Genomic DNA, 18,599 nt, shown 5'->3' with positions numbered 1-18,599 from the left:
AAACAAACTATATTATCTTCTCAAACTGAGGAAGAATAAAAACTGTCTGGCTGGCTCATTAAGTGCTCATTTTTCTATGTTGACTGAAAAGCCTTCTGGCTGCCCAGCAGAAATAAGACATTTTATACACCTTCTGTTGATCTGCAAATGAACAAATTTATTAAAAAAAATAATAATAATCTGATTTACAGGACTGTCTGTTTAGGGCCAACACAATTAAAAATATATATAGGTAGTTTGGTACAAAATATGCTGTACTGAGGGACACAATCCTGCAAGGTGGTGTGTATGCTCATCCCCCATTACTTTCAGTGGAAGCTGGAGGGTAACAGGACTTGGCCAAGTCCACCATCGCAAAAATTACAGTATATATTTATATACAATATACACAGAAAATGCCTAGGATTTACCCTTTTTGCAGAGTTGAAAATTGTTTGTAGGGGGCTGATTCATTCACACTTGCTGGGAACTTATCCCAAGCGTGCAAGGTTTCAGTATGAGACTGCTTTGATGTAATTCAAGTGAGAGAAAGAAAATAACATGGAATATACAAAAACAATGGCCTGATTTTCAAAACTGCTGAGCTACTGCAATTCTCTTTGACTTCAATGGGACTGATGAGTGCTCAGCACTTCTAAAAGTTAGGTAATTGTGAAGAGATTTAATCCTAAAAATGAGCCATAATTTGCCTAAAAACAAGTAAATATCAGAAAGAATACAACCTTGAAACCCTAAGTATACTATCAACTTAAATATTTAGGCTATGTTCTTCAGGGCAAGGAACGTTTCTATGTTCTGTAACACAGCTATAAGTTTTCAATGGTAGATGTATTTAAAATAATAATACATAATGTTCACATATATACTCTGCTGCCAAGAATTTTTTCAGTCATCATTTGGCTGCAATTAATCACAATACAAAGGGCACACTGCCTGTATGATCTCCCCATAATGCTCTATATCAAAAGTTGACTGAAATACCACTGTTATACAAGAAAAAAAACAAACAATTTACAGAGCACATGGCAGTTTTCCAGGGCACAGCTGGAATTCCAGAGCTGTGAATGCCTCTGTGTTCATCAATAATGTTAGTGCACAGACAGAGAAATAAGGGATGTCAATTTCTGATGCAGCAAAGGAACAATGGTAAAGTAAAAGACATACTCAAGAGAACGTATGAAATTGGTAGACAATAAAGCCTCCATGGTTTGAAAATGTTATTACATAAACAATGGAGAGTAAAACAGTAAAATCTAAAATACAAAAATGGGGAGCTAGATGGCTTAAAATACTGTTAGAGAGACAAAGACACATTCACCTCTATGTCACCAGCTTGAACTTGCCACACGTTAGTAGTGACTGAATGTTAATATGCTTGTTGGACTGTATGGAACAATTTAGTCACTTAGGCCATTTTCTGCTGGAGAGATGTCCCTACCAAAAAACTAGCACCGCAACAGGCACTACTGTTGGCGGACTTAACAGAGAGACCAACGATGAAATGAGCCTGAAAGACAAACTGCCTTCTTATCGCTCAAGGTGGTCAGGATGGAGGCCCACAGGCAGACCAGTGTGAGGAAACTCATTTTTAGTGAATGAAGAGGATTTCAGCTTCCAGGGCTGTCAGTCCAGCACTCCATCCCAACACTAAATTCACTATATATAGAATATATAAAAAACTACATTAAAAGAATATGTAGGTTCCAAAGTCAAACACTTGAAAGCTAGGAAATGCTCAAATTATAGTTGGCTGTGCAACTTTAATGCGTGTCCAACTATGGAGGAAACAGCATGTGATCATGCACAAGGGGGGGTTCTGGCATTTCCTAACTTTTGAGCGCCTTGCAACCTTAATGCTCTTTCAGTGTAGTTTCTCTCTATATTTTATATATCCCCTAGATTTAAAAAAAAAAAAATCAAAATTTTCATCATATGGAACCATAATGACCCCCACACACATGGGTCATCAGCAAAGCTGGGATCTTTAGATCTACAGCACAGTCTTACACCATTTGAGCTAATGGAGCAGCCAGTGACTGTAGAAGGGTGTGTGGTTATAGACACTTCTGCCTCTAACCCCACCAGCCCCTCCCTGTCTCTTTCTGCTCCTATCCCTGCTCCCTGGCTAATGCTGCTTTCCCTTTTCTTTTGCTTCTACCTGTTCCTCCCCCCTTTCCTATTCTCCCTCCCAGCTCCTGCCCAGCCCCTTGCTCAGTTCCTGCCATGCTCCCCTGGTGTTCTTATCTGCCCCCCTCTATGGCTCCTGTTCTTCTCCACATCTACTACCCCATCCCCTTCTTCCCCCCTCCCGCAACTCCTCCCTCTCCCCTTTCCCACTCCTCATCCCTCTACATTCAGTCAGAATGTTCTTAATTTTCTTGCATACTGCCTGGGCATCAGGAGAGGAGGCACTGAGAAAACAGGAGAAACACTTTTCCTCCATTCGGCTCCCCTGCCTGGTGACACAGCTGCCCTGGCAGCTGGGAGAAGCGGTTGCAGGGAAAGTTTTGCTCAGCCCTGGTTCAGTCCCCTAGTCTGCAGTATGTGCAGTAGCTCCATGGCAGTGGTACAAGTAGGGCGGTCCAGTCTGCCATACCAGTAAGCTGTGTATGGCCAGTATGATGTACTAGAAAGACACAGGAAGAGCAGAACATGGGGCTGCCGTGCAGCCCCACGCCGGCAGCTCCTCCAGCGTGGCTGTACTGTTCCCAGCCCTTCCACACAGCTGCGTGCCTGTCTCTCCTGTCCAGGGTCTGTACAGCAGCCCCACCGGATGACAGGGCTGGGGGAGGGGCTGGGAGCGATACAGCTGTGCTGGAGGAGCTGCCGGCCTGGGGTCACCCTGTGGCCCCACGTTCTGCTCCTTTCACTGCTGCAGTTCCCGGGAGGGCCCTGAACTCCAGGACTCTCCTGGGAACTGCAGCAGCAAAAGGAGCAGAACGTACAGCTCCTTTGGTGTGGCTGTACCACCTCCAGCCCCACCACCAGCCCTTCCACACAGCTGTGTGCCTGCATCACCTGGCCGTCTGTACAGCAGCCCAGATGGAGGACCGGGCTGGGGGCGGTACACCGCGCTGGAGGAGCTGCTGGCATGGGGCTGCCTGGCAATCCCACGTTCTGCTCCTTTTGCCGCTGCAGTTCCTGGGAGAGCCCTGAACTGCAGGGCTCTCCCAGGAACTGCAGCGGCAAAAGGAGCAGAACCCCACAACAGCAGCTCCTCCAGTGTGGCTGTACTGCCCCCCAGCCCTGTCCTCCAGCGGGGATACTGTACAGACCACGGACAGGACTCAAGAGACGCAGCTGCATGGAAGGGCTGGGGTGGTAAAGCCGCGCCAGAGGAGCTGTCAGCGTGGGGCTCGGTTGCCAGCATGTCTGAAAAAAATATTCTCTGTTGTCAGAGGGAGCTGGTTTGAAGCTTTTCTGCTAGTAATTCCCAAAGCAGGTGCGACTCTGTGAGCTGGTTTTGTTCCAGAGAGCAAGCCCTCCTCTTCTCTTAGCAGCCCACAGAGCAGCTGCCGTGTCCACCCACTGGGAGCGCTCTTCTTCCCCACCCCGCGGAATGTGGGACAGATCATGGGGAGGGGAGGAGGAGAGTGCATGGCCCCGGGCTGGGGGAGGGGTTACATGAGGAGTCACATGGGAAGGTCATATTTCCCCCACCACCACCACCACGTTAGCTGGTGCAGCATACCGGTAAGAAATGAATTCTACTTGCACCACTGCTCTATGGGAACTGTGCATCTCCAGTCTGACCACTATGAGCTGCAAGAGAGTGGAGCATACTCAGGGTAGACAGCTCTTCAGAGCATTTAGCTACCAAACTCTAACATGACTTTATTGAACACGTCCAAACTGTGATTTTTTCAGAAGCTCATAACTTGTCCAAATTTGGGTGGATTTTCATATGGATGACATAAGGCATATATCCTTGACACAACGGCATGGGAGCAGTTGAACTTTTCAAAGATACAACTATAAGAATTGTATTTTATTTTATTGTTTTTTAACATGGGAAAAACAATGTATTTTCCCCCTACTCTCATTATCTGAAACAGCTGAACTATTTTAGCTGAAATTTTCCAAAAAAGTTCAGCCTGATGCAGAAACCCATATGGGAAATTTCACTTCAAACGGTTGAAATTTATTAAAGTTAAAAGCAGACAAAAATAGGATCTTATAAGTTAAATTTTCAGACAAGCTTAAACTATACCTGCACTGCCTATAACATACACCCACATCCTACAACAATTCTAAGAGATGCATGTTACAGACTGTTCTCCGATTACTTTAAAAGATGCAATATTATAAAGCCCAGAACCTTCTATGCTATCTGTGCAATCCCAAAACATTATGATTTACTGTCATATATAAAGCAACGAGGGCCTGGCAGCAGTCTTGTTGCAAAACTGGCCCAAGGTTTGTTTACTGTAGCATTTATCTTAATATTTCTCACCAGTAGTGGGAGCAACAGTGGGAACGCTAGTGCAAACAGGCTACCAGCGTGTTAAACACTCATCTAGACCTGCTGTACACAACATGACGATTTAAACACAGCAAGCCAGCCCACACTAGTGCCTCTTGATGCTATCACTGGTGGAACTGCAGTAATGCAACAGTGGGAACACTTACGGAAAAATACTAGTATGGTCACAGTAAATGAGTGAAATGCTACTAGGTAGCATCTGTTAAAACAATGGGCCTTATGATTTTTTATTAAGAAAATATGAAGCAAGCTTGTAATCCTGAGCCTCATGGAAGCACATCTTTTTTATTTTTATTCAAAGATTTTATTACATTTTTGCACAGATAGAAATGAAAGGGGAAAGGAAGGCAAAAAATCTGTATTTGGCAGTCAAATGGGAAAAGAAGCTGGAAACAAAAGGACAGCATTATTAAAAGCGGTAGAGTTTATATGCAACAAGCAAGAGTTCTCCAAACTCCCAGTATATACATTTGGAAGTCAGGCACGTGGATACGGAACATTTGTTCTTTTTCTTATTTAAAAATATGTTTGGCTTAATTATTGTGCTGTAGTTCAGAGGGAGCACCAATAATTTTTATGTCTGCAGAAATTAGTATGTGCCACCCTAACATACAGCTGGTGGCAGCCGATAGTGCTAGGTAACTTTCAGTGTCTGCAAGGGAGAAGCGTATAAGAAAGGAATGCTTATTGAAAATGTTCACATAAGTGACTGGCTTCTCTACATAATACTGGGATTGTTGGTTAATATAACATCCTTCAGAATGAAATAATTATACAGATTCTTGAAACTGGCAGGTCACAAATAGTGAGATGTAAAGACATTCTCCACCCCATAATCAAATGAAGCATATCTTTTAAAAGGCTAGTAAAAAACCCTATTTATTCCCAAATGTAAAATAAAACAAATAGGGAGCCTAGGATGATTAGATAATGATTTGTTAGATTCTTTAGTAGATGCTACTGACTCTTTTCCATATTAATTTGAAGAATAGACAAAGAACAAAAACTAAACCTAACAATCATTGTAAACTATAGGAAAAAATAGGGACTTTTGTGAGCCATTTGCTAGGCCACAACTTTGTTCTATGTAAATCCACCTCTCTCTTATCCATTCATCTGAAGTTCTCTCTCTTGTTATGGCTAATTTAGAACCTGTCTACACCGTTTAAAACATTTAAAGCGTGATGGGCTTCCTATGTGGACAAAAATAAAGCCATGTCACAATCTTAGAGAACTGCATTTTAATCCTAGAAGATTCCTAGCCTAAAACCAATTCCCTAACATGGCTTTGAGTATTTCATGACCATCCTGCCCCTGCCCTTACAGGTGAGAATCAGCCACGAAACGTAAGTCAGAAACAAGTTACAATACAATCTATGAATATGGTTATTTTTGCAGTGTAATAGAGTACACAGAGCATTAGGCTTTAAGCTCATTCTGAGGTAGGTATCTATCTTTTGTCTGTAAAACACCATGCATAACCGTGGCACGTTATAAATAAATAATCATTTTGAAGTAGCATTCAATTCTGGCAGTTGATTGCTTATTAAATCAACCCTCTGACAAATCTCCTGTGTCCAGAGTTTATTTAATGTGTTCCTCAGGGATAGGGAATACTTTTTCTCAGGTATCTGTATCGGATATTGTTGATATGATACAGGATTTGAGGCCAACAACATGTGCTTCAAATCCAATTCTACTTAGCAGTTATGGGGAATGTTTGCCAGCTATAGCTATGATAATTCAGGTTATAATGAATCTGGAAATGTTCCATCAAATTTTAAACAAGACTTAATTTATTTGTTGAAGAAACCTTCCAGGAAAAATGATGTGTCTAATATCCATCCAGCTTCTAATTTATGCTTTTTAATCAAGAGGTAACTTTTCCAATTACATATATTTAATTGCAAACACAGCTTGCTCAACTTGATTTGCTTGAAATTTTAAATCAATTTTCAGAATACATCAGAGAATCTGAACTGTGAAAAAGTATACAATAGTTCTGCTAACTGCATTCGAGTCAGGTTTCTTTCACGTTTGATTATATCAGCCTTCACAACATCTGACATTGATGTACATAGTGGTTTGTTTTGTTTAAATACAAATTTATTTTTTTACTATGTATACTGCACTGTGTGTTTCCTTTTCCACTTGAATAATCTTGGAGGATGGAAATAGAACAGTCAGGCTCATATTTGTTTCAGACCAATTTCACTTACACGGTCTCCTAAACTAGAAAAATACTGAAATGTTTGGGTTGCAAACACTGGATTTAAAGAGTCCCTTCAATAAATAAACAATTTCCATTACATTTTTTAATGACCATAAAGCAACTTCTCCTTTCTATGCTGCACCAAAGATGTGGTCCATTTTGTGACTGATTACTTAATGGGAAGACATTACTATAAACAGAGTCTTGTAACATACATACCAATGTGTAGTTCAAAATTTAACTATCAACATTTAGGGCTACATCGTTGCTCTCTCTAACACGGGCATGCAGGGCATAAGAAAGACAGTTGTTCTAGGTCCCTCCACAGCAAGTGAGAGGAGAGGGGGGCAGAGCCCTGACTGCTCTCCCCAGTAGAGGCAAACAGAGGTGGTAGGCCATCCACCTTTTTCAGGCTGCAGTTATTTACTTCTGCCCCATTACCATCACCACAGACGGAGGGGAGTCACAATTCCCATGTACTCTGGGCTGACCCTAAAGGATCACTCTAGCCCATAGGAAGGTGATTACTTTTTCCTTGACATTTTTATATCTTCTACGTTTGCACCAATTACCTTCACATTGTGCATACCTAGGTAGTTGTTGGCCAGCGACGTTAAGGGCCTCAAAGTGAGCGTCTCCTCCAGCCTGACACTAGCTGCCAGGAAATCTTCTCCCAATCAGCCAGAATGGAGTAAGTATTGCAGCTTTTGAAGACAAATTAATATAACAGATTGTTTTTTTCATGATAATTGTTTAATTATACGATTTCATAGAGGTTTCATACGATTTATTGGGGTAAGGGTGAAAAAAACCTCAATTTAATAATAATGTAATAAGATTTTAAATTGAAGTCTATCAATTTAGAGCAGTATTCTGAATGCAATGAAGCAGTGGTGAGGAGTAATTCCACAGGAGCTTTCATGGACTTTTCTTGTTTAATCCCATTTCTATTGGCTGCCTGCCTGTCCAGGAGACATCTGTAGTAATACCATACTAATAAACTGCTGTTCGTAGTTTGCCAATAGCTATGACACAGTTACACACATTAGAGCACTGGGACTTGAATATCAAATTGACATTCCCATCAATTCCACAGATTCAAACAAATCCAGCCATCCCTCAGGATCTACCATCTGCCCTAAATCTTTCAAAAAAGCCTTAAAACCACAAAATGCAGGAGTTCCATAGAGACTGTTTTATATTTTCAACCTATTAAAATATTAAATTATATTCCGCTATACCAGCTAAGATTTCAAAGCCCATATTGAAGAATAGTTTCTTTTGGTACGTTATTTAAGTATGGTAACTTTTTTTTTTAACCCAAAAAGTTACAGTCTGAACCATCGTTCTTTGTAAATTTTCAATAAAAAACTTCCAGCTAATTATTTTGACAACTGTGACCAAATTATCAAAGGTTAAAGAAAACATCCACTAGATTACAGATGAATGAAAACATGGAAAGAAGTTAAATTCATTATATTCATCTTCAAAGGAAACTTTAATTTTACTGTAATTCTTTTACATAAAATTGAACATAATTCCTTCAGCATTATAAAAGGGAAAATGCTCACACCTCGACTATAAAACAAACTGTATGAAACATTAACATACTAAATGTACTTCTGAGAATTTAGGATAATTGACTAAAAATAACTGTGCTATTTCCTCTTAATATCATTTACAAGTAGAACCACAGGTATATATATACACCTAACCTCACTCATGTGTACTCTTCCTGTAACTAGCCTTTTGAAACTTACCGTAAACAGTTGTTGAAGGAACAACAGAAAGGAAAGAAATTTAGAAGAAAGCCTCCAGACAAGCAAACTTAAAAGCAGCTCTCCCCATTCTTTTATTATTATTTATTATTTTAAGATCTGGAACGGTATCATCCTAACAAAAACATTCACTTTTCTCACCAAAATATAGTTTCCATTCCAGTGGTCTGCTGCTGTAAAATATATATACACTTGCTGCTAATGCAAGCACGTCACTCAGACAGAAACCAGCCACACCGCCTCAATATAGTCTAGTCTTATCAATGAATTTATTTTAACACACAGACACAAACCACAGGTTAATGTTAAATAGCCAAATAGTAATGAACTGCCAAAACCGCATATGCTGTCCAGAGACTGTTTTCAGAATGCATTCTCATGAGTAGCCTATATGGGTTCAAGAGTTCTAAAATAGAATAAGTCAGTATATAAAAAGGTAGGTTAGATGCTCTAAACTGAAATATCTTAATACACATAATTAGCATTTTGTTTTAGTAATGTGGATATCTAACATATCAAAATAATATTTGCTGCTATATCAGTTTCCATGGTACTGGCCCTTATGCTGGAGTTCTATGACATCTCCTAATTTGGTGCATAGCAGGATTCAACAAGAGGCAGAAAGAAAACAAAAACAGTAGAGCAGCAAAGGGGCTAGGGCTATAAATAAAGATCAATGCAAAAATAATCTGCCTGTTCACTGCTCCTGAAGCTTCTGTTTTCATGGCAGTATCTAGTATCATATCTGCAATGCTGGCTATAATTTAGCTCATATAACTATATCCTGGCCTGCAAAAAAACTAAAAGGTAGCACTTTGGAGAGCCCATTTAACTATGAAAACAAGAAACCAATGTAAAGAAATTGGTAGCATCACTCATGGACTTACAAACAACAACTTAAGGCTTTCACATCTGGAGGACAGCTCAGTGGTTTGAGCACTGGCCTGCTAAACCCAGTGTTGTGAGCTCAATCCTTGAGGGGGCCATTTAGAGATCTGAGGCAAAAATTTGTCTGGGGATTGGTCCTGCTTTGAGCAAGGGGTTGGACTAGATGACCTCCTGAGGTCCCTTCCAACCCTGATATTCTATGATTTTATGACTTTCTGTGGACAGCCATCAGCTTGCAGAAATCCTGCGCTTCAAATTTTCCTTTTATGGGTGTAGTTAGTTAGAAAGAAAGATAGATAAGTAAATGATTTGTTTTTGAAAGGGTATTGAGAGCTACTTTAGTCTACTATAATTTAGTAATTTATTTATAGTTCTTCAAACCATTCCTCAAATACTTTTTTTTTTAACTCAAAAACTCAGCTCTTAAACTGCACTTGAGTGCTCTCTTTTATTGTTCCCATACTATCATAGATTCCAAGGCCAGAAAGGACTGCTGTGATCATACAAGTCTGACCGCAGGTATAACACAGGCCACAGAACCTCCCCAAAATAATTCCTAGAGCATATTTCTTAGAAAAACATCCAATCTTGATTTAAAAATTTTCCATGATGGAGAAGCCACCATGACTCTGGGTCAATTGTTCCAATGGTTAATTACGGTCGCTGTTAAAAATCTATGCCTTATTTCCAGTCTGAATTTGTCTAGCTTCAACTTCCAACCATTGGATCATGTTATACCTTTCACTTATAGACTGAAGAGCCTAATGCTAAATATTTGTTCCCCTTATAGGCACTTACAGACTGTGATGAAGTCACCCCATAATCTTCTCTCTGTTAAGCAACATAGATTGAGCTCTTTGAGTCTATCACTGTAAGGTATGTTTTCTAATCCTTTAATCATTCTTATGGGTCTTCTCCAAATCCTCTCCAATTTATCAACATCTTTCTTGAATTGTGGGCACCAGAACTGGACATATTATTTAACCAGTGGCTGCACCAGTGCCAAATATTGAGGTAACATCGCCTCTTTACTCCTATTCTAGACTCCCCCGTTTATGCACCCCAGGATTGCATTAGCCCTTTAGGCCACAGCGTCCCACTGGGAACTCTTGTTCATCTAATTATCCACTATGATCCCCAAATCTTTTTCAGAGTCACTGCTTCAGAGGATAAAGTCCCCACCCCATAAGTACTATCTACATGTACTTTATTCCTACATGTATACATTTACATTTAACTTTATTGAAAGGCATACTGTTTGCTTGCACCCAGTTTACCAAGCAAGCCAGATTGCTATGAATCAGTGACCTGTCTTCTTCCTCATTTGCCACTACCCCAATGTTTGTGCCATCGGCAAATCAGTGATGATTTTATGTTTTTTGCAGGCCATTGATCAAAATATTAAATAGCATAGGGCCAAGAAATGGTCCCTGTGAGATCCTATTGGAAACATACCTGCTCAATGATGATTCCCCATTTACAGTTACATTTAGACCTATCAGTTGGCCAAGATAAGCTTAATACAGAATACAAAAGAACACATCATCACAAATAATTGCAGCACAAAGTTCCTGCTCATAACTAACAAACCACACTTTGTGTTTGGGTGACTGCATCTTCTCATGTAGCCTCAACAATTATCTTAAACTGGTGATTCACAATCGTACCTTTCTACTCCCTCAGTCCTATTTTGCATCTCAGCCTGCCTTTGTGACACTTCCTCCTGGTGTCTTGCTCTCAATTTAAATTTAGCATGGCCAAAACTGATCTCTTTCACTTTCCACTCCCCACCATTTCCCAGCCTCCCACAAACTTCAGTAAGGTTTGTCAATGAGAGTCCGAAAAAGGACATATCCAATTCCTGCACTCTCACAAAAAACCTTAACTCCAACATTACATAGTTTAACACCACACTTTTTTATACATATACATATATATATATAACCTTAATATGAAGTTGGAGTTTATCTTGGGCATTTGAGTGTTTGTGAGGAAAGGAACACATGCATTATGAATGGTTACATGTTGGAATTGAAAGAGAGGTTACTGTGGAGCTGAAAAGTCTATGAATGTTCTAATGGCCATAATTGAGTGATAAAGCATGAATGCTGAAGTTGGTCTGGATATTAATGTAGACTTAACTAGTGATTTCCTTGATTTTTAGTGACTGTGCTGACAGAAAATGTATTTGAGCAACTTGAACTCTTTATTAACAGAGTGGCGTATTTGGTGATATATATTTATTAAAAACTCCTCTGACAGGATTTCATCTTATTTCCTGCCTAAATGGTGATTATGATACTAATTGAACTTCAACATACAATAGTAAATATTAACTCCAACAGTTCAGTACAATTTCAGTTAAAGCATACTAGTAAGTCTCTCATCACAAAGTCCAGCAAAGAACAAGGATTCCAACTGTCGGGCGGGAATAAGGGTGTGTGTCGGGGATCAGTACAACACTGAGCAAATGAAAGAACAAATCCAACTTAGCTTCAGAGTCCACTTTTAAAATACAACTGTCATTTTCTGGACTTATACAAATTGTTTCCCAAAAAACTATGATGAACCAGGGCACGGACACTTTAGAGCAGCAGATGCTCTTCTAGAAGCAATGTCAGAAAGCATTTTTGTGGTCACTAAGCAATGCATTTCATTAGGAACAAAAGATACTGGAGTATCTGTGCACCCAACCACCCACATGTATAATGCTCGAATAACATATCATCTGCACATTTTTTAAATTGATATCTCAATCAATATACAGAGAAATACCATTTCCCTCACCATACACATGCTGTTTATTATTTTGGGAGATCCTCCAAAGTGTAATCTCATCCCCTCCTTTTACCAGAGGAAGGACTCCAAAATAATTTGTTGGTGCTAAAATTTAAGCAACAGATGTAATAGCAGAGCTGAAAAGTATGTGGAGTTCTTTTTCTTAAGACGAGGGGAGGGGGAAGATAAAGAATTTCCATGTAATTTTAAAGGTCTAATATTTTATCAAATACCAAGGGCAGAAAAAACTGTTATACATCATTAGAAAGCTAAGATTCCAGGTTTTTAAATGCTGTAGAGTATTATGCCAGTGGTTCATGAGTTAGTGGACCCTAAATTGTTCACATCCTTCACAGTAGGCAAACACACAAACCATTTACTATGTAGATCAGAATGCTTTCAGTACCCCAGCATCCAAGACCAGTCTGCCCTGCAGACAACTCTACTGGTAAAGGACATTATTTTTTGTATTAAAAAAAAATGCACATACCACAATAGCAATAATGAAAAGAAAACAAAAATCCACTTTGAATAAACTGCCTTCCCTATCCAGGAAAAGCGATCTGAAACCAATTTAAGTAGGGATGGTGAGTAGGCATTAACAAAAACAAAAATAATCCCACCAAGGAAAAGACCCTGATGAACCCACTCTGTCTGAAAAGTGGAAGAGACCTTGAAGTTTCTGATGACTTTTAGAACATGCATGCAGCAGTGTGAAAAACTTCCTGAAGTCTGGAGTGCCCTCGTGGCATTTGTGGACAGTGGGGGAAGGAGGAGAGGGCAAAAATAATTTCAACATGAAGAAGTAAAAAAGTGAAGAGTTTTAGTTCTTCAAAGAAGGACATGTCTCAGACCCAAGTTCAAGGATCCACTTAATATGTTAAGACAGACAACTTAAACCCATGAAGTCAAATTCTCTGCTGGTGTAAACTGGTGTAGCGCCACTGACTTAAAGGGAGCCTTACCATCGTACACTAGCAAAGAATTTGGTTCAGGTTCTTCAAAGAGTTAAGCAATATAACTTACTTTATTTGGCTGTTTGTAATGGACAAACCCTGCCCTCAGTTTAGAACAGTTGAACCTTGCAGCAGTATTTTAAAAATGTGATTACAGTTCAAGGATGGAATTTACCTAAGTCCTGTAAGAAACAAACCTCTCACATCCCAAGAAACAAAAAACAAAGGATTGCCTCAAGCTCTAGTGAGTTATGAATGGTCATCCCTAACTCAGACTTGAGCCAGATTCATTGAGGCTTGTAAGTACACTGATCTTATACTGTAAACATACCATCTTATACTGATCACTACTCATATTTTCCATTATCATGCGTATTTTCTTTTAAAATTTCTCTCGCACATACTGTGTGTGTGCATACACGCGTGCACCTGTGTAAATACATTCATTCATATAAGTCAACACTAAACTAAATGAACACAATCACAGACAACAAATGCTGAAATGAGTGTATACTTACAGAACTTAAAAACACAATGTTTTCTGTCATGTGCTAATGTATTTGTTCCATTAATGGTAAGTAACATAAATCACTATAATTACAGAAGAACTATCTGTACCTTTGCGCAAGGCTGTGTGTTGATATTAACAATGTGAAGGTCACTTTGTGACCTTTACACTAATAACTACGTATCAGAAATCTGTAGTGTGTTTGTACCATATTACAAACTCTAACTCTGTTCGAAAACACAGGTACAGATCTTTCAATGTAGGCACTTCAAATTTCAGTCAAATTATGTGAGCATATGGATTAATAGAAGTTCTGGTTGCTAAACAGTCTCATCGGCATTACTAGGATCCTAACTTCTGCTAAACCTAACACAGGCTTTTTTCTTACGCCAAATGAAGAGTTTTATGCCATGAGAAGAGTCATTATTATAGCTGATGATTAATTTTTTAGAATCTGGCTGGTGCAGGGACTATCACATTATGAAAGGGGAAGGGTAGATGTGAAAGTCAGCTGCACTGGAGAGGTTTTGTCTCAGCAAGTCTGCAGGAAATGTTGACCACTTTAGTTGTAATTTTCTAGTCCATGCATGCCAAGCAAAGGAAGAGAAATAAGAACTTTTCAGAATTACAAAATGTCAGAAGAACCATGCAAATATATGCAAACATTAATTGAGGCATACTTGTGTTCAGGTACTTCCTCACAGATATAAAATCGAACAGTGGGATATAAAAAGCTGAGAAGACATCAGAACTATATTCTGGCCACAACTTATCTCAAAGTGAAAATACTGCAATTTGTCAAGCTTCGGTGTCAAGCTAAGAAAGCAGAAGTGTGACTAGAGTCATAACCAACCCATAAGCAAAAATAAATTGTGGTCTAGACAGACCTCTCAGAAAATGCAAATCCATTTAAAAAATAAAACTTATTTTAGTCAACCTGTGGAACTCATTGCCAAGGGATGTTTTGAAGGTCAAAACTATAATAGGGTTAAAAAAAGAACTAGGTAAGTTCATGCAGAATAGGTCCATCAATGGCTATTAGCCAAGACGGTCGGGGGACAGCTCCATGCTCTGCGTGGCCCTAGTTTCTGACTGCCAGAAGCTGGGAGTGGATGAAAAGCCATGGATCACTCAGTGACTGCCTATTCTGATCATTCCCTCTGAAGCACCTGGCACTGGCCACCCTCAGAAGACAGGATACTGGGCTAAATGGACCCACTGGTCTGACCCAGTATGCCCATTCTTATGTTGTTCAAAGATTAATTTTTTAAAGAATATATTTTAAATGGCAAATCAAAAAACTCCACACAATGTAGTGGCAGGATATCTAAAATTTTCATGATTTATAAACCTTGTAATTTTTAAAACATAAAGATACAGCCAACATACCAAGGGTGGCCAAACTGCGACTCTTTTACACTTAAGGTGTGGCTCACAGAAACCCCCACTCTCCGCCGACCAGACTGTGGGGGGAAGCTTGGGGCTTCTGCCCCATGGGGAGGAGGGGTGTTAGGGCTTCAGCCCTGTGGCAGGCACCTCCCACACTTGTTCAAAGTAACATAAAAAGCCTGTAGCAAAGCCCAGAACAGAACACAACTAATTTGAGTCCAAGTCTTGTGCTTAAGCCATAGACCACATTTCCTTTTCCATTCCTTCCTAGAGTTTTGAATTCAGAAGTTACAGAAATTGTATCCACATCTCAGCATCAAGAGATATGACGTGGGGAAAGGAACTCATGTCGTGTACAGCAAGGTTGGGGGAACAGCAAAAAAAACCACAAAATAAAACTAGGGTATGGAAGACAAAGAAAATAAACAACTATACCCAAGTGAGGTTACATTTCAGGAAACATTTTTCCTTCAAATTCCTCAAAACACTGGAGTATTACAGCAATACACTTCATCCTTATTCCAAAAAAGCAACACTCAGGTGACTCACATTTCTCTTAGTACAGTGAGGAACAATTTGCAATCCCCAGGTGGGTAGTAAAACTAGCAATAGGATACATGCATCAAAATTTGTCACCTCACATTAATTCAAATCAATTTAAATTCTTGCCTTACAGAATTATATTTATTAAAGGTATATTTATTTTTATGTTAAGGGTATATTTCTGTCACCAAGGCTAAATTTCAGAGTGCTCTACAGTTTGTTTTCTGAAACAGTTTCACAAGTTAAAATGTCTTTTAAGTTCTCAAAAATGTAATTAGCTCTCAAAAAGAAAGGCGTAAAACAATAAACCTTATTAGCTCAATTACCCTCCCGCTCTCCCTCCCAACATATTTCCTCAAGTCACTGGAACCATTAGCTTTAATTATGACTAGTGTGCAGAATGCCAAATCAAAATAGTGTACATATATTAAATGTGAACTTCTAGAGTCAATCTTTGTTTTTCAGCTGTGGACATGTCAACTTCTCACATTCTCTCCACTTCCTTTTGGAAGGACATTGATCATTCTTCTAGATGAACAATTGTGCTCCAATAAAGGTAATAATTGGAGATATACCAATCTCCTAGAACTGGAAGGGACCTTGAAAGATCATCTAGTCCAGCCCCCTGCCTTCACTAGCAGGACCAATTTTTGCCCCAGATCTCTAAGTGGCCCCCTCAAGGATTGAACTCACAACCCTGGCTTTAGCAGGCCAATGCTCAAACCACTGAGCTATCCCTCCCCCCTACCAACCTTGCTAACAGAATGTTGGAAATCCTGGAAGGTATAGAAGGCTCTCAGATTCTCCAGGATCAAGACCAAACATCAAATAAATATTTGTTCAATGGGAAAGTTGACTGTCCACGTAATCATTGCTTTTCCATGCCAGAACTGTGTTTTACCACCAGCTCTTTTGAGCAAGGACACTTTAAAAAAACAAACCTCAAAACTGACTATAAATTTTAACTATATAATATGCTTTGAACGACCTGCAAGTCCATCCTAAAAACCATACATATTAAACTGACAACTATTATGCAAGTGCACTTAAACAGACCCTATTTTCAAGGCTTCTAGCAACTCTACTGTCAGATGGATGTATATCTGATAATGTTACTTGACATCAACTTGTTGTAAGCAATAAGTAGATAAATAAAAATTCTTTGCTTAAATATTCTTAGCAAGCTTATAAAGAGGAATTCAACTATCCACAACATTTCAGCATTTATTTTTTAAACTAAACATTAGCAAGGTAATGTAAAAAATAGATTCGAGGAGCTAACAAGGTAGGTTTACAGTGCTTCAGCCTAATCAGGCACAAGCTGTTCTATCTGGTTTCTATGTTATTCATATAATGAAAAAAAATTAATAATTAAAATAGTTAAAAATAAAAACAAATATAAAAACAGTCTTACACAAGATGGCCAATAATGGAGGAGAAAAAGGAAATCTGAAGTTTCCACCAAAATCTAAATAATTACTCTGTATTTTGTATAGAAGAACACTTCAATTCTTGTTACCTCAACTGAGATACACTGGATAATTCCATTGAGAACAAGTTTTACACAAATCTTAAACAATTTCTAGAACTTTAGTAAATGCATTGCCTAAATAGAGTGTTCTACTAACAATTCCAGAATATGAACATTTTTAATAAGGTTAAAATCACTGGTAATTTCAAGAATTTGGGTGTCAGTTATAAAGAGAGGGAAGGCTTCAAAATGTTTTAAAAGTTAACTAAACCTTAAAAAAATAATTTTAAAAAGAAATCTTAGTCTGATATGTAATATTTCTTTTGGACCTCCAATTATCTAATTTTAAAGAGAGAATAAAAGATATGCCCTTATCTTCCCCCAAATTTTAATGTGCAGTTATATCAAACAGTGTTAAAACCTCTTACAGTCTTACAAAAATTTTTAAATCTGCCTTTCAAGCATCCCATCCACAATTAACATCCTCAAATAAGGACCACATAATCAATCAACACACAGAAGTCGCCTCAACAACCAGAAAATGCTCTACTACTAAAATATTTTTTTAACACAGAATTACACAGGAGAAGCCTAAAGCCACACAAAAATATTAATGTACCACTGAAAGTGCATAACACAACACCTGAAAATCAAAGGTAGCTTTGAAGTGCTGTGTCCCCTTTTATATCTCCCTTCCCAGCTTCCTGGACTTCTGGACATAGCTAGGCAGCAGCTCAGGCAGGAACTCTACTTTAACGTATTAGGTCCAATACAAGTAATAAACATTACTGGTCACCTCGTGATCTCGGCTGCCTGCCTTTTAATTCCTGCTTCTGTCTAGCACATAGAACATTTTTATTTGGCTTGGCAGAGAAGGCAAGCATGTCTATCGCCTTCTGATCAAAAGTCCAAAACAAAGATTAGCAATTGGGCCTAGAGAAAAAAAGTTAATGTGGAAATCTATATACTGGCGTTTAGCAGTCATAGTAAGTGGATATGGCAAACTGTTAGAAAAATTAGGATGTGACATAGCAGCCATAATTAAACTTTAGTAACAGTGAGACTAAACTGGAGGGAAAATTAATCCATGCTTAGGTTGTGCTTCCATTTTATTCAACCAATAATATTCCTAAATTGCAACAGGATCAAATTTTAATGAATTCATTACATTAATATTTCTACAGTGAATATACTCTTGAAAAATTCTGGCTGCACCAGTCATTCTTTTCCTGCTGTAAATCTCATGACTTTATCTTAGTCCCTTACACATTTAGATTAAATTAAATTATTTCTGTTTTCCACTACAGTTTTTCTTGTCATTTTTAGGAACTATGCAGGTGATGTGTGCATTCTATGTTGTAATATTAACCAGCTAAGTAAATTTACACCAATTTACTACAGAGAAGCCACAAGAGATGGAAAAATAGATCTGCTTATGTGTTTGTATACTGAAAGGAGTGTTTGTGTGTATGTACTGATTTGTTAAACTTTATTTCTAGATATTTTATGTTTTTTTGCATAGTTTTAAAAATAAAAATAAAAAGAGTTACATACTGCGCTTAGGGTATGAAATATATTTTCAATTTATAGAAA

The 18,599-nt window shown here is 38.6% G+C and overlaps 1 protein-coding gene across 7 annotated transcripts in view; it reads right to left on the bottom strand.

Annotated features, from left to right (window-relative positions):
• The window catches only part of SEMA4D (semaphorin 4D), a 150,335-nt gene that overhangs the window by 59,050 nt on the left and 72,686 nt on the right, over positions 1-18,599 (bottom strand). Inside the window, exon 1 of one of the 7 annotated variants that reach the window (XM_039545986.1) lies at positions 17,650-17,743. The exons of 5 other annotated variants lie outside the window; for them this stretch is intronic. The gene's annotated coding sequence lies outside the window, so the exon portion shown is untranslated. Of the gene's footprint in view, positions 1-7,284; positions 7,408-17,649; positions 17,744-18,599 lie in introns of those variants that run through there. One more of the 7 variants, XM_039545987.1, reaches the window with a different exon arrangement.

The sequence above is a fragment of the Mauremys reevesii genome, linkage group 6 (genome assembly GCF_016161935.1).
Source record: "Mauremys reevesii isolate NIE-2019 linkage group 6, ASM1616193v1, whole genome shotgun sequence".
NCBI lineage: Eukaryota > Metazoa > Chordata > Testudines > Geoemydidae > Mauremys > Mauremys reevesii.
Note: the sequence above shows the minus strand (reverse complement) of the source record. Positions and strands in the feature narration are given on the sequence as shown.